Source organism: Sceloporus occidentalis, unplaced genomic scaffold (genome assembly GCF_023333645.1).
Source record: "Sceloporus occidentalis isolate IW3139 unplaced genomic scaffold, rSceOcc1.0.p SCAF_2, whole genome shotgun sequence".
NCBI classification, from domain to species: domain Eukaryota; kingdom Metazoa; phylum Chordata; class Lepidosauria; order Squamata; family Phrynosomatidae; genus Sceloporus; species Sceloporus occidentalis.
In genome coordinates, this window is record NW_028316982.1 from 53201924 (window position 1) to 53215673 (window position 13750).

Sequence of the window (13750 nt, forward strand, 5' to 3'; positions counted from 1 at the left end):
AATCAGTTTCCCGATTCATAGGGAGAATGTTGTGACCATACCACTGGCTCCATCAACACCCAACAACTGACATGCAGTCCTCACTACCTCCATTCCTCTGCAAGGAAAGACCCGCCATAAAAGAGCATTTGCAGATACAAGGCATGCCATGTCATTTTTTTCCATTGCACTGCAAATGCAAATGCATATGCATGAATGTGCAGATGCTCCACCAGCAGCTGCCAATCACCTCCCTTCTCTCACCCAGCCACCAGCCCTTTGGATGCCCCACATGACCAGTCACTCAACTGCACGATTGATCATAGAATCATAGAGTTGGAAGAGACCACAAGGGCCATGCAGGAACTCATAATCAAAGCGCCCCCAACAGATGACCATACAGCCTCTGTTTAAAGACCTCCAAGGAAGGAGACTCCACCAGACTCCGAGGGAGTGTGTTCCACTGTCAAACAGCCCTTACTGTCAGGAAATTCTTCCTAATGTTGAGGTGGATTCTCTTTTCCTGTAGCTTGCATCCATTGTTCTGGGTCCTATTCTCTGGAGCAGCAGAAAGCAAGCTTGCTCCATCCTCAAAATGACATCCCTTCAAATATTTAAACAAATGATAAATACTTGTCATATCACCTCTTAACCTTCTCTGCTCCAGGCTAAACATACCTAACTCCATATGTCTATTCTCATAGGGCATGGTTTCCAGACCCTTCACCATTTTGGTTGCCCTTCTCTGGCCACACTCCAGTTTCTCAACATCCTTTTTGAATTGTGGTGCCCAGAACTAGACACAGTATTCCAGGGAAGGCCTGATCAAAGCAGAATAGAGTGGCACTATTACATCTCTTGATCTAAACCAGTGATGGCGAAACTTTTCAGAGCCACATGCCCCAACTAAGTATTTTTCCAGCACAGGATGTTACCTGGTGCTGGGGGCAGGACCTCTGCCCTCTGGAGGTGGAACTTCTCCCCCTGGGTTTTTAAAACATGGCAGTTTCATTATTGAATGGGCTTAAAGATGAGTCTGTGGGAAAGGTAAATAAGATTTAGATGAATTGTTTATATTACTTGTAGAATTCCTCTACTTATACCTTGCAGGTATTTTCAAAAATTAAATGCATTGTTCTAGAAAATTTGGCGGGGGGGGGGTCAGGGCAGGATCATTTCCTTCTAGGAGTTCAATAAAAAGGATGCAAATTTCAATCAAAGAGGGAGGTTTTGGCCTTCCTGATCTTTTTACATACACCCATATCTGTTACTTGGATTAATTTTGGGGCATACCCACTTAAACTAAGCAATCCACAGCGATGTAGACTCAAGTAATACTTAACTTGGACTTGACACTGCAATAAATACCTCACTGACTCAACTAAACTCGTGACTTGTATATTTTTAGCAACCAACTTGTTGACCTTGGTTCAGTAACATAACACATTCATAACACTTCTTGGAATGGAACAGCAAATACATTAGACAATGGGTGTGAAATGGAAATGGAAATCCTCCAAAAGTTTTTCAAAAGCTGTAGAAGGTTCTTCTGATGTGTCGCAGGGATAAGCTGCAGAGTAGACCTCAACCCCTACCTCAAACCTGTTTGCTGTTCCCTTGCAAGAAATACTCCCCATGCAATGGGGCAGGGGGGTTGTCTGATGTTCCTAAGAAAACCTTTAGAATGAAGTTTCTATGTGCAGTGGGTACAAGCTCAGAGTAGACCTAAACCTCTGCCTCTAGACCAGAGCACAGGGCACATTTCTTGGAAGGGAACAGCAAATTCACTGAGCAATGGGCTTGAGGCAGAAGAATTCGATGCTTTTCTTAGTAGCACCAGGTAAAAATCACCCTCAGAGTGCAGGGTTCATGCCTAACGAATTTGCTGTTCCCCTCCAACAAACACACCCAAACGCAAACATCTCAGGGGCAAGTCTTGCCTGCTGCTTTTGCCGTGAAGGATCAGCCATCAATATACAAACAGCTTTCTGCACCGCCATGTTGCTCACTACAAGAGCCACAGCTCCTGGGAAATAACCCAGTCCCCCTCAAACGCTTGTGTGACCAACACCAACGTGCCTCATACAGTACAGGCAGAATTTTCATCTGCTCTTTCTGTTGGCAGTGAAGAAAGCATCAACACTTGCTTTAGTAATTAGGGGTAGAGAGGGAACTTTCTATTTCTGCCTGTCTTCTGCTTTCTCTCTAAGCCCCTTGGTCACTATAATTCAAGCTGTATAGCTGTCTGCATGAAGAGGTCACTTCTGCTTCCACACCACCCCAAAAAAGTTAAGAGTTAGAGTTTAGAAGGCTTTGGCTGTGTTCATACAGCAGAAATAATCCAGTTTGATAGCTCAATGCGATGGGATTCTGGGAATTGTGGTTTGTTGTGGCAGCAGAGATCACAAAACTACAAATCCCGCAGTTCTATAAAATTGTGCCATGGCAGTTAAAGCAGTGCCAAACTGCATAATTCTGCAGTGCAAATGCATCCCCTGTCACATACACACATCACCACCACCACTACCTCCTTTTTTTCTGTTAAGTTGGCTCCCAGACTTGAGATCTGAATTGAACTTGAAAATATCTTGCAAAGATATGAGACTCAGCTTGAGACTTGCAATTTGACCCATACATTCATGTCAAATTGACTTTGTGGGGGAATCCAGATTGGAACTATTTTTATGGAAGGTGTGGGTGAAAATGGGATTGTTACCTTAAATCGGATTCTTGGTGTTGATGATGAGTTTTTGACTTTTTCAATTTTGCATATGTAGTTCAAACTACCTCTAACAGCTAAATTGCAGTATTTACAACTGAAATATATTCCAGATTTGATCTTGAAGCTCTGAGGTTCCCTTATTTGAGACAATAATTGAAGAGAACCAAGGATCCAAACGTAGAATGGAATTAAAAAATTGGAATAGCCAGTCCTGACTAATCAATTGCTATCCGTTTTTAACATCTATAACTATAGTGTAGCTATGTTTTTAAAAATCCAATTTCCACTGAACAGAGATCCCTTTATTGGGACAACCAAAATTTACAAAATACATGATACAGGCTATCAAAGCTCCACTGGCTTCTTCATCAGGCAAAGATGTTAAAAGTCATACACGACAATTTTATTTAAAAATAATATTAGCGTCACATCATCATTTTTCTTTCTTTCTCCTGTATGATTTTTAACACCTTTGCCTCATGCAAAGCCTATGGAGTTTCAAAAGCATCATGTATTTTGTGCATTTTGGTAGACACAATAAAAGTATTGCTGTTTTGTGGATTTTGGATTTTGGATGTCATTGTACTTTGGAACATGGCCAACATGACTACCCCTAGATATGGAGGATGGCTATAGCTATTTAAAATTGCTCTTTTGGCTATTTTGATCACCACAACATCTATTCATGAAAGGGCTTTTATAAATCAGCAGATTGCTGGAGATGTAGCACTTCTAATGCCTCCTTAATGCATATGTTTTAGCAGTTCCACAATAGCTACATTTTGGGAGGAAGTAATCACATGAGTGATGGTTTGAAAACCTCTTTGATATTCAGAGACATAAATGCTCTTTTGGAATTATTTACCTGCTTTTTGGAAATTAACAAATGACCAATGGAAGTGGATTTCTCATTCCCTTTTGATTTCTAAAAGATGAATACTTCATTACAGGATATATTTTTCTCTGCCCATGATCCAATGGACAGAAGATCTAACAATACCGTCGCCCTTCCTAACTTGCGGATGTCAGATCCATGACCTAGAAAATCCTTGGAGGGCTGACCTCTGCTATTTTTAATGGGGCATGTCCACAGACACACTCCCCTTTCAAGCCTATGGGGCTTGAATATGCATAAGCTTACATTTTCATGGGGGGGGGGGGTCCAGAATGGATCCCCCGCAAAACCAGAGGGCCAACTGTATTTGCAACATTTGAAAGAATTATGTATAGACAAAACTTACAAATGGACTTATATTTGCCTATACCTCAATTCCTTCTTTTTCAGATCCCCTGGTTTGATTCCTGCCCTATACAAGATTATAACAAGTCCTTAGGTGAAGGTTATTGTTCTGCCTTGTTGTCCCTCCCTTGACATCGATGGAAACAGGGATGCAGGTGGGGAGAAGAACAGGCCTACTTTTAGCCTCCCATTTCCTCTCAGGCTGCATCCACACTTCAGAATTACCACAGTTTGACACTGCTTTCACTGCCATGGCTTAATGCTATGGCATTCTGGGATTTGTAGCTTTGTGAGATGTTTTGCCTTCTCTGTCTGAAAGTTCTGCTACCACAACAAAATACCAGGCCCAGGATTCCAAAGCATGAGCCATGCAAGTCAAACTGCATTCATTCTGCAATGTGACAGCAGCATCAGTTACCTGTTTTAGGATAAGCCTCCTTGAAACACACCTGGGAGATTCACCAAATGCAGCAGCATCCCCTAGTGGCCAGCCGCAAAATTACAGCAGTGAATATCATGCACTCCAAAATTCCCTATGCAAAGGGATCTTGCAGCACCTTTGAGACTGAAAGATACAATTTGGTAGCATGAGTTTTTGTAGACATGAGCCTACTTCCTCAGATGTAGGAAGAAACTGCTTGTGATTCAGGGGGAAACCACTTCAAGGGCTCTGTCAAGCTCCAAATTCTATCTCTTAGGTGGAATACAGACCGACCCTTTGGGGTGGCTTGCACCCACCCCTTTCCCCGACGGATGGGGGTCTCAGCGGCCACAGCAGCAGCCCCGATCCACCACTTTTCCAGGCCTCAGGGAAGCAGCAAAACGGCGCTTCCCGGCAGTCTGGAAAGGGGTGTCCTTGGGGCTTCGTGCCTCCCAGTCACCAACTGGGGATCATCAACTGGGCTTCATGCCCCAAGAACACCCCAACAGCAGCGGAGAGAAAGAGAAAGGGGCCCCTTTCTCTTCCGTATCACTGGAGCAGCCACATAACGGCCGCACTGCACCGTTTGGACACGGCGCGGCCATCACGTCAAAATGGTGCCACCCATGTAGACAGGGTGCTGCCATTTTGACATACGGAGTACGTGCTAGGGTTAGGGAGTGTCTGTAAAGGACACTCCAAGGCAACCCTAGCACGTACTCAGTACGTGCTAAAAGGCCCATCTGGACAGGGCCTTAATTAGTCTCAAAGGTGCTGCAAGATCCCTTTGCATACTGATTATCCAGACTAACACTTCTATATCTTTGAATTCTATTCTCATTCTCTAGTTTCCTTACTGTGCACAAACTTACAAGGGCAAGTCAGGATCATATGAACCCTAAAGGATTTTCACAAGTGGGTGATTCTCCACTTTTGCTTTTGGGCTGATGGTATACAAAATGCTTATATCTTCAGCAGCACAACATGTGCTTTGTTCACACAAGCTCCTCCCAGTCACCAACTGGGGATCACCAACTGGGAAAGAGCCCTGCCTGAAATCTTGGAGATTCTCTGTCAGTTAGTGTAAACCACCCTGAACTAGCCAGATTTCATAAGCCAGAATCCTGTGTTCTCACAGAGTCAATAGCCTTGACCTTTGAGTCTCAAGAAAAGTATAAAAAAAATTAAAAATCCAAAGCAAATTTGGATTTTTCATTAGCTGTAACTGTTACTTCCCTGTGTGATTTGCTAGAAGCATCCAGTGGGAGGGAAAGAATTTTTTAAAAACATTAAAAAGCAGTTATAATCCTCTCTTTTTCAAGCTACCAAGAGAATTAATATTTTTTCATAACCAAGGCCCTTTTGGAAGGCCTGGGGTTTTAGGTATACAGGTGGAGCTCCATGCGGCATGAAGTTTCACTGATGCCATGCTAACATTTCAGTGATGTCGGTAATGCACAAGTCATATTTGCTGGCTTAGCTTGCTCTCTCTTGTGTTTCTGCATTTTAAGTTTTGAGAACTAATCTATATGGCAACTTTAATTCTTAACAAAATGGAGATTTGTGTCAGTTAATATGGGATAGTAATGATGTGTCCTCAGAGGGATCCATTTAGGGCATTAGCCACTCATCAAATAGTTCTTTTTAAAATCAAATCCCTACTTTTCCTTCTTTTATTATTTTTTAAAAAATTCTATCCAGCCCATCCCTTAAGCTCAAAGTCAGTGACAACTATTATAAAATACAAAACAAAAAATACTGAACTAAAATGAACTAATGGGTGAACAAATTCAAAAATTAATTTCATTGCATCTGTTCCAGGAAGAAAAAAGCTTGAATACTTAGTTGGATTTTGTGCTGGACGAGAGTTTCACACAGCATGATCCATTTAAAAATGATTCTAGTTTTTCCAAAATGTTGGCTGCAGCCCTCTTAAAATAGATGCATATGGGCTTTTTACTTGTCAATTACAGCTGACCGAATAGTGCTTGTGTGCATGCTCACTCTCTCTCCTTCTCTGCATTCACACACGCGCTCGCTCACACACACACACACTCGTGTATCTATATTCAGCATTTGCTTCAGAAATAGTAGCTACTAAAATCCCATAATACCCACTTAGTCCCATCAAAGCTCTGTAAAATATAAAATTTGCCTCTTGACCTACAGAAATGCTCAGACCTTTCTTTAAAATATTAGTTACTGTTATAGTTCCAATGCTCCTGGGAAAATTAGTTAAAAATTAAAAGTAAAACTTCCCTGTTTCACAAAATAGTTACTTTTAGTCACCTTTTTTTTAAAAAAAAAATTACATCTGAATGCTACAAGCTGCTATCCTGTAACACAAAACATATTGTCATCCCACTCAGCTCATCATTGCTTCTCCTTCCGCAAGAGAACACAAGGCAGTAGCATAATATATAGTATAAGACTGCATTCGAACCATTTTATATTCCTCTTCCACAGTGGAGACTATCAAGTGGGGGGGGGGTAATGACAGGAGAAGGATGGGAGCAAAGCACCATGCTCCCATCCTTATTGTGTGATTGCACAAAGATTATCAGACACATGGTGCTTATCCTGTGATTATCCTGTCAATGAAAAGGAATTGTCCCGGCACTTCAGTATTAATGAGTTATCCCATTATTAAGAAATGGAGATAAATGATGGGACAATTCCTCTTCATTGACGTGATAATCATAGGATAATCACAGCGTCATCTGATAATCTCTGCTCAATCACGCAATAACAATGGGAGCATCATGTTTCGCTCCAATCCATCTCCTTTCATTACCCCCGTCAGATAATCTCCACTGTAGCTATAACTCAGTAACTATACAAGTCATAGTTACACAGTGAAAGGAGTAATATTATCCCTTATTAAGTTAACATTGTAATGCAACATTATTATACCTTGGTTATAGAGGAAAGGAATTAATTACAAATAACTCATTATTTGTAAACTGTTATAAAAATAAAAAATAAAAATTTTTATTTATATACCGCCTTTCCTGAGATCAAGGCGGTTAACAACATTTCACATTGGCAATAGTTAAAACCATCAAACATCATTAAAACATCTTAAAATATAAAACATAGCAATAAACCAACTCAACAGTGCTGTCGAGAGGGGAGGAGGGGGTATTTCAGGGAACAGAAGTCAGGGGTATGCCTGCTTAAAAAGGTGTGTTTTTAACCCCTTCTTAAATTGGTCTAATTAGGTGGCCGAGCGGAGCTCATCGAGAAGCGAGTTCCAGAGCTTGGGGTAGAAAAGGCCCTCTGGTGGTGGTAGACAATCTGGCCTCTGGAACCCTCAACAATTGCTTCCCGACCGACCTGAGTGTGTGAGGCGGATTATATGGGGAAAGGCGGTCCTCCAAGTACCCTGGGCCCAAGCCATGTAGGGCTTTATAGGTAATAACCAACACCTTGTATTGCGCCCAGAAGCGAATAGGCAGCCAATGAAGGTCTTTAAGGACCGGTGTTATATGACTGGCCCTGGATGTACCAGTGACCAGTCTTGCCGCCACATTCTGCACCAATTGCAGCTTCCGGGTATGGTACAAGGGTTGCCCCATGTAGAGCGCATTGCAGAAATCCAACCGAGAGGTTACCAGAGCGTGTACTACTGTTTCAAGGTCCCCCCGGCCCAGGTAGGTACGCAGCTGGCGTATCAGCCGAAGCTGATAACAGGTGCTCCTGACCGTCGCGTCCACCTGAGATGTAAGGTGGAGCGACGAGTCGAGGAGCACCCCCAGACTGCGCGCAGAGTCCTTCACGGGAAGCGTGATCCCATTCAGGACAGGTGGAACCACCGCCATCCCTGGGCCAGGAGAACCTATCACGAGTACTTCCGTTTTCTCTGGATTCAGTCTGAGTCTGTTTTCCCTCATCCAGCCCATTACTGACTCCAGACAGGCAATGAGAGGAGAGATGCCATCCTTGGTCACTGAATCAGTCGGAGACATAGAGAAGACTATTTGGGTGTCATCAGCGTACTGATAACACCGCGCCCCATGCCTCCGGATGATCTCTCCCAGCGGTTTCATGTAAATGTTAAAGAGCATAGGGGACAGAATGGCTCCTTGAGGGACCCCAGATGTAAGGGCCCTCTTGTCGGAGCACACATCCCCCAGCTGCACCATCTGGACCCTCCCAGAGAGATAGGATCGGAACCACTGGAGCGCAGTACCTCTGATTCCCAGCTCCACTAGGCGCTCCAGAAGGATACCATGGTCAATGGTATCGAAAGCCGCTGAGATGTCCAAAAGCACTAACAGGGACACGCTACCCCTGTCCATGCCCAGATGGAGATCATCGAATGCTTTTGCAGACCTCAGAATCTCTGTTACTTTATCTGCTACTAGCTGCCAAATGATGTATTTTTCCCAAAAGGAATCATGTGGATTTCCCTTTGTGCTGTGGCTCTTGAATTGCTAGGGGTGCTATGATATGAAATAAATTTGTTAGAGTTGTGTGAGCACAGTGGATCCCACTTTAAATGTGGGATTAATTATATATAATTTTATTAATTTACATCCTTCTTTTTTAAAAAAAAACAGAACAGGGACTCAAGGCAGTTTATAAACATTAAAACAGAGACAGATAAAAACAGATAGGAAAAAGCAGACAAAAAGTTATTGTAACAATTCATAGCATGAAAAGCAGGGGAAACATATTAATTAAAATGATTTTAAAATGATAAAATCAGCAAACAGTACACAGTTAAAATCCTTTGTAGCCAGTTCCCAAAAGTCTCCTGGAAAAGAAAGATTTTCACCTGCAAACAGAAAGACAGTAAAGAGAGAGCCAGAATGTACTCCTTTTTCTATGAACTTCCCTCCCTTCACAGTGTGCCTGTGACAGTGGCAGGACTGAGAGAAGAGTTTCCACAAAAGATGTAAGAGCTCACACTGGCTCATATGGAAATATATGGCCCATCAGATAAGCTAAACCCATCATGTCATGTAGGAGTTTACAGGCCATAAGCCTGGTAGTCAGTAGAGCTGTCCCTTCTCACTCTGCAGCGGGAAGAGGGCTGGATTTGGTGTCATCATCTTCTGAGGTGTCATCCAGTGCCAGGGGACCAGGCATCCTCTTTTTCCAGCATCTGTCCTACATTTCCACCTTCTGTCCAGGAAGAATTAAAAAATGAGATGCATGGATTCATACAATGGGCCTTTGGTATCCACTGGAGTTTGATTCTAGGAACCCCTGTGGATAACAAAATCCATGGATGCTGAAGTCCCATTCAATACAATAGCATAGTAAAATGATATCCCTTATAGAAAATGACAAAAATTAAGGTTTGCTTATTGGATTTCTGTTTGTTTGTTTAATATTTTAAAGCCGTGGATGGTTAATTCTGTGGATTAAAAAATATGTGTATATCAAGGGTTTTCTGTATTTCTATGGGTGTTTGTTGAGCTTTTCTTTGGTAATGTCCTGCATTTTTCTTGAATGTCCTCCATATTGTGGGGTATTGTCCTCCTTTGAGGACATCTGGTCACCCTGCCCAGTATATATCCCCCGCACGCCCCTAATGATGCCAATGAGCTCCATTTAACAGTCTGGTTGCAGGTCTGTGGGCCAGATGTACAGTGGACCCTTGTTATACGCTGGTGTTTGGTTCCAAGATCCCCCGTGTATAACAAAATCCGTGTATGCTCAAGTCCCATTAAATATAATGACATAGTAAAATGGTGTCCCTTAGAAAAAATGGAAACTCAAGGTAAATTTATACTTTTTTGGAACATTTTCAAACCGTGTATGCTTGAATCCGTGTATAAAAAATCCGTGTATAAGAAGGGCCGACTGTAATTCTGCAAAGGCAGTCCCATGTAAAACACATAATAGTAATCCAAACAGGATGTAATTAAGACATATGTCACCATGGCCAGACATTTCTAGGAACAGGCACAGCTGAAACTGTTGATATTTTGAGTGATGAACCTTGCCCGTGATTCTGGTCCGGTGCCAAATGGATGAAGATGCCAGTTATCTCTCCAGCACAGGAACAGAGCGAAACTCCAAAACACACTTTCGGTTTGCAGGAACAATGCCTGGAGAAACAGCTGCTAAATCAAAGAATCACTCTCCAGTAGTTCACTCCTTAGAGGGCTTTATTACTTTGTTTCAAATAACATGAGCTAGTCCCTACTATACAAAAACTCTTACCGACACACCACACTATCTCCAAATTCCCACAATCCACCAGAACAGCATTTTCCTTATATACAATATTACCATGAGGCAACCACTAAATCCAGCCTCTTCATCTACAAGTTGCTATGCACCACAGACACCAATCCATCTTGAGACTGAAGACATAGCATATCTACATTTAGTCCTGTTCAGTTGACCTTGAACATCCGGCTGCTGCTCTGGACTCCAGCTGTAGCCAATTTAGGCTTCTGCAGCCATTGCCACATCTGAACATTTTCACCTTCAATACATTAACAGAAACTTTAACTATGCAAACACACTCCTGGCTACTGCCAACATCTGAACATCTAAGCTCAGGGCTATATCCAAAATGTGAACTTGTATCTTCAAGGGAATTGTTACCCCATCCCCAACACACTGGATTCCTGTTCCCTGGTCATATCACCAAAATGTATTGTGCTGGCATAAGAGAGTGGCTTAGGTTTTGCCAGCATATAGGCATCCTCGGTATCTATGGATTGTTTAAACCTCAGAGTGAATATAGTACCATTGCAAAAACAAAGGACTTGGGTTCCCAAATCTCAGGGCCTGGCCCAGCCGCTTGGACCTTTTCTCTGGTATTCAGGGAAAGGGGGAGGAAACTCAGGGTGAAAGTGTTGAAATGTGTGCTTTGTTAGACTTGTTTTTATTTAAGTGCTGTGTTTTATACTTAATGCATCATGCTTAATGACATCACAAGGGACTGGTTCTTTTCACATCATCGCTGTATGACATCCCAGGAGGTTCTTTGGTAGATCTCAGTTCCTAGTCCTGAAATCTCAGAGACTGGGCTAGTCCTAGTCTGACAATCCTGTTTGGGAACCTTCTGAAACTTCCCTGGGAGGTCACTGCCTTTACTCAATAAAGAACTGTCATCAGGTTGAGGCATGCAATGTTTTCTGGTGCATTAAATTCAACTGAACAGAAAGCAAAATTTACTGACTAAGCATCCCCAGAACCTGCTCTTTGGGCTGCTCTTTATACAGTCAGTGATTCAATTGTTCCCAGCACTTGCATAATTTTATATCTTACTTGTATAGTGATATTAATAAGCCATAAACATTTTCTTCAACTAACTGCAGAGGTGTTTGGGTAGATTATAAACATAATTAGTGTCCTGAAGCACTTGTTATATTGCTGACAAGCTACAAATGCCCAAAGGGGGAATGACTACATGGTATAAACATTCCCTTGAGTGCTAAGGAAAAGTGACAAAATAATTGTCAGTTGACATTCGTGTGTGGAGTGTGTTTTTTTAATGAATTAAGACACTTCTTCACAGATGAACAACCTAGTCTGTAATAAACACCTTCTGTTATATGACAGAATATTCACTTGTTGAGGGCAACCTCACAGATATTGGCCTAAATTGTATTGTTAGTCCTGACTAGAGTAGACTCATTAAATCAGAGGAATTTACCTACGTGTTTATTGCCAAATGGTGATTTAGCAATTGATTCAATGGGTGACATCTGCATACCCCTCAACAAGCTATCAATTCCAGGATTCAATAGGACAGAGTCATGAGAGTTAAAATGGTATCAAACTAATATAATAGTGTAATGTGGATATATTTTAAAGATGGCTCTGTAGTTTGATATAATTCTAACTTCTTTAGCTCTGTTCAGTGGAATCCTAGCATTTGTAGTTTGGTGAGGAACTTTGAATTCTCTGTTTGAATTCTCTGCAGTTCTCAGACTTTGATCCTCCAGATGGCTGGAACTTCAACTCCTCAAATTCTGACAATTGACCATGCTGGCTGGGGCTTCTGTGAAATGAAAACCAAATCACATTGGGCTCATTCACACTACACAATTATCATACTATGATTCCACTGTAACTGTAGACTCCTGGGACGGTACATGGTTTGATCTGGCTCTAGAGCTCTTTGGCTCAGAATTCTACATGTCCTCCCTAAACTGTAAGTCCTATGATTCCATGACAGTATATGAGTGGAATCATAGTGCTATAATTGTGTGATGTGAATGAGATTGTGAAGCAGTGCTTTAGTGCATTCTTCTGTAATACAGCACTCAAGCTCTCTAGCAGAGAATTCTAAGTACCCCAACAAACTACAGTTCCTGGGATTTTGAAAGGTAGCTACTGGACTTTGAGCGTATCAAACTGATACAACCATGTAGTACATATGCTCCCTTAATTGTCACAGGCAGTTAATAGTTTTTAATGCCATACCTCCTGGGGAAGATGTAGTAAGGGAAGAGTTTAGCCTACTCACCTGCATGTCAAAACTAAGCATTTGCTTTGTTTGTGAATGTTGCAGGGATGTGAACAACACATGTGGTTGCCATCATCATATCTATCTGGTTTTAAGATTAAAAGAAAAAGGAAGAGTTGGAAATTCTAAATATAGGTGAGTCATAAGAAAAATTATGCCTCCTCCTCATCCTTCTTTCTTTGGGTTATTCTGCTTATTTGATTATGTATATCTTCATATACATAGGATATGTAATATGACCATATCCATGGTCTGAATATGTAATAAATTAATCTTTCTCAAAAGATTTGGAATTTCAATGGCTGTGTTGAAGGGAAACTTATTGTGCTGGCATGCAGAGATTGGCTTTGGTTTTATCAGTACATAGGTATCCACTGACAGAAGATAATAATAATACTAATAATACTGTTTATTTATAGCCCGCTTTTCCAGGGAGATCAAAGCGGGTTACAACAGAGGTACTAAACAATGGTACTAAAGATGGTTAAAGAATTAAATTGAAGTATATGTATATGTATGATAACTAGTTTCAGACTAATTTATGGGTTGACATATATGTTCCAGAATTAAGAAAATGTAAATTAGAACAAAATCTTTTGACACTGAAAGCTCTGCAGCCTGCTGTGGTTGCATTACCATAATCTGGAAATTGTTTCTTATTATTTAGGGCAACTATTTCACATAGTAAACAGAGGTAAGCATTGGCTTTTCCACATAGAATGTGCACAACACATGGAACTAAACTCCATCAGAGCTCCCTGAAAAGTGACAAAGACATGTCTATATTTACATCTTACTTTTCCTCCAGTTTGTTCTTGCTGTGTGCCTTCAAGTCCTTTCCAACTTATGGTGACTCTGAGGTGAACCTATTATGGAGTTTTCTCAGCAAGTTTCTTCAGAGGGGAGTTGCCATTGACATCCTCTGGGGTTGAGAGAGTGTGACTTGCC